Source organism: Elephantulus edwardii, unplaced genomic scaffold (assembly GCF_000299155.1).
Source record: "Elephantulus edwardii isolate Elephantulus edwardi_28Jun2011 unplaced genomic scaffold, EleEdw1.0 scaffold00019, whole genome shotgun sequence".
In the NCBI taxonomy this organism is placed as follows: domain Eukaryota; kingdom Metazoa; phylum Chordata; class Mammalia; order Macroscelidea; family Macroscelididae; genus Elephantulus; species Elephantulus edwardii.
In genome coordinates this window covers 22,663,324-22,667,429 of record NW_006399769.1, presented here as the reverse complement: position 1 = coordinate 22,667,429, position 4,106 = coordinate 22,663,324, and positions in this window count along the sequence as shown.

Below are 4,106 nucleotides of genomic sequence, written 5' to 3'. Positions count from 1 at the left end.
CACAGCTTTAGTTTGCTTGGCTCCACAGTCAACAGTCTTGGCACCAGTCGCCGGGAAATTAAAAGGTGCATTGCCATGGGAAAGTCTGCTGTTAAGGACCTCTCCAAAGTGCTGAAGAGCAGTGGTGTCTCTCTGGAGACTAAGATGCATTTGATACAGGTCATGGTCTTTGCAATCACTTGTTATGCATCAGAGAGTTGGACAATGACCAAAGAGGATAGAAGGCGAATTGATGCCTTTGAGCTGTATTGCTTGAGAAGAGTATTGAGAATACCAAGGACTAGTCGGAAAACAAACAGATTCGTCCTGGAAAGGGTTAAACCGGGTGGCTCCTTAAAGGCAAAGATTCTGAGGCTCAGTCTAACATACTTTGGACATGTTGTGAGGAGAGACCGGTCCTCGGAGAAGGACATCATGCTTGGTAAGGTGGAAGGACGGCGCAGGAGGGGAAAGCCCTCTATGAGGTGGATTGATTCAGTAACAGCGATAATGGGGATGGTAGTGTCGGAGACAGTGTGATTGGCAGAGGACAGAGCAGAGTTTATGGCTGTTGTACACAGGGTCGCTATGAGTCGCAAGCAACTCGATGGCACATAACAACAACAACAATATCTCTGTGCTATTTTACTTTTGAAAATGAAGGGAATACATTTTAGAAAATAAAATAGAAGGCAATATTTATGATGTAGCTTAGTATATGTATGGAATGATATGTATAAAAAGAACTGTTCATGTAGGTGTGTGCAAGCAAAAGTGCAAGGTAGAAAGAGAAACTTTAATGGTGTTTATCTTTTCTATATGTCAATCTATCTATATTGGAGAAGCTTTTTCCTTCACTGTGAACTATACATAAGCTGTATCACTGCATGATAACCATAAACACTTTTTGCTTATCCAAAGAAACAATCTTTTAACTCATGTTGTTAATTCATGATATCTAACTTAATGGAAATTGTAATTTTTCAAAGTTGGGAACTAAAATGGGTGGGGAAAAGATTACTTCTCGAATATTAACAGCTGAAGTTGAATGTGTTTCATTCTTTCAAGATCATTTGTCAGATGGCATAGAAATATGGTGAATGAAGTCGACTCATAGAAGTGAGTAAGTAAAAGAAAAATATTTTTTAAAGCCTAATAAACAGTAACACAGAAAGAGAGGTATTCACACCACCTATACAAGTTTCCTACAATTGCCACACACTAAGTGGCTTTTACTAAGACAATAAGTCCAAAATAAAGGGGTTGAGAAGTCCACATATCTTTTAGAGGCCCTAGAGGAGATTCTGTTCTTCACATTTTCCAGCTGTGACAACATCACTCTAATATCTGCCTCCCCATCACACTGGTTATACTTCTGTTTGTTTGCTTGTTCTCCTCTTAATTTCTTATTTTAATTTCATTCTAACTTAACAAAGACACCTATGACTGTGGTTCATCTTTGGTAGCTTGAATTGATCAGTTGCTTTGAGGCAGTAATATGGATAATCTCCTTCCATGTGATTTAAAGCTTTTGAAAACCTGTTGAATGGTTAGCTATTCCTCTGCAATGAGTTTTATTTATTGTTCAAATGATTGTCTTTGGACCCACATGACTAATCCAAGATAATCTCCTCATCTCAAAATCCAGACCCTGAAACTCCCCCCCCCCCGCCCAATTAAGAGAACAATCACATTGGGCCTCAATATCTGGGCCTACAAGTCCACTGTTCTCTTTCTCGTTTCCTTTACAATTTAAAATTCAATTTCTGATATTAATGTATGAAATAATTTTGCATTAAATGTATATTTTATTAGCAGTAAGCATTTTTGAAACTCTGTTTCACATACTTTGTGCATGTCCAGACCTTGGAGAGGGACATCATGCTTGGAAGCGTAGAGGGTCAATGCAAAAGAGATGACTCTGGATGGGATGGATTGACACAGTAACCATAGCAATGGGGTCAGTCATGTAGGACATGGTGAGGTTGACTCAGGATAGGCCAAGGTCCAGAGACATTTTTCATAGGGTCGCTCTGACTCATAATTAACTCGACAGCACATAAGAACAACACAACATAAATTTTATTATGCAGTATTAAAATAAAAAACAAATACAATAGATGTACTAGAAAAAAATCCCTATATTCTTATGCATGTGTCTTAAGTATTTTCTCATCAGTTATGTGACTAGCGAAGCATTACTGTAGCATCAATAATGCAGCTGCATTCTCAGCATACTGTTTTGGGCTGGTAATGGAACTTTATCCACTGACACCACCCCCTTTTTTTTTTTCCAGAAGAAAAGTCATCAGACAATATTAGTAAAACCCATATAGTAAATACAATTTTCAATGGAAACTCAAACCATGTTACAATAAATTTTCTGGAGTAAAAATGTAATTGTAAAAGTACTAACAAAAACATCTGTGAATAATAAAGTTGTGCAAGTAGGAACTTATTAAGTATAATGCCAAAGAAGAACATACAAGGGGAAAATGAATATGCTTAACATTTATTTAAAGGATAGAATTTACATTTTCTCTGATGGTAAAATATAAAATATCAATAGAAACTATTCAAAATAGATGGCAAATATATTCATAAAATATTAAGTATTGCTTCATAGTTTAGAAAATCTACATTTTGGTAGAAAAATGTGAAGATATTTCACAAAAGAAGAATGACTAACACAGGACTAGGAAATAAAACATAAAGTACATCTGATTATGTACCTCAGTTTTTGTTTAATAATGTGTATGAGAGATATTTCCAGATCAGTTAGAACATTTAAATGTATCTTCACGGATGTTCTTTAATCTTACATGAAATTACTATTCTGTATTCTGCATTAGTTTTTCACGTTTCAAGAGTAAAATGGTGGACTAACATCTAATGTTCGCCTGCTAACTGAAAAGTAATGATTTATTTATAATTTCTTGCCATTTCATTGATAGTGTGGAAAAACACTAAAAAAAATCCTAGGTCAAAAATGTCCTTCACCATCATTTTTAACATATATTGTTCCTCTTATTCCATGGGGCCCAAGCTTCCACCCATGTTATTAGGGTCAGTAATTTGCTGGAAGATCCTGAGGATCTCACCCAGCCGTTGATGAGAACATAGGTTTGACTGAGGAGATATGAAATTTAGGCCTGGCAGGGCAGCTGATATAGGTTAAGACACTATTGCAGACAAGCAGACAAGCAAGAGTAGGAATAGGGATAGGAGTAAAGATGGGAAAGGGGTGGTACTGGGGGGGGAGCAGGGGATGGAATGTCCCGGGAGTCCCAGGGGCCATCTAGTTAATTTGGAGCACTGAGGCACAGACAAAGCCTGCAGGGGAAATAAGGATGCCTTTTACAAGGGTGGAACCTCAGGATATCAAAGATTAGAAAAGTCATTTTGAACAGTAAACCCTTGACACCACACAGAAACCGTTTGAATCCACCAGCCAATAGACTTGAAGCACTCTCCTTAGATAAAGATTTCCAGCTTGATAAGTTTGATGGAAAATCACCATAAATTGAAATCAACTTGACAGCAATGAGTTGATTTTGATTTGGGTCTGTTTATGGGCATTTGTATATTTGTTGTAGGCTAGTAAATCAGGATTGACTCATAGATGAACCTCTAGTGGATTTTCAGACAGTGAATCCTGTGGGAGGAGATTATTCATCCTTCTCCAGAGCAACAGCTGGTTCTGAACATGTGCCTTTGGGATCACAGCACAGCTTTTTACCTACAAATAGGCCACCAGAAAAACCATTGCAGTGCTCCCCTTCTCTGTTCACACAACAGCCTCCTGATCCAAGAATAGGTTTCGCATGAGCACAATCAAGTGCTCTTGAGATTCCCATTCTTCTCAATGTCCGCTACAACTTGTCATGATCCACACAGACATTCTTCTGGAATGTCTTACTTTTTTCCGTCAGGATCCATCTGATATCAGCAATGATATCCCTGGTGCCACAACCTCTTGTAAATCCTGCTTGAACTTCTGCCAGTTTTTTTCTATGTACTGTTTTAGCTGTTTTGGAATTATCTTCAGCAGTGTTTTGCTTGCATGTGATATTAATGATACTGTTCAACAATTTCCATATTCAGTTAGATCACCCTTCTTGGGAATA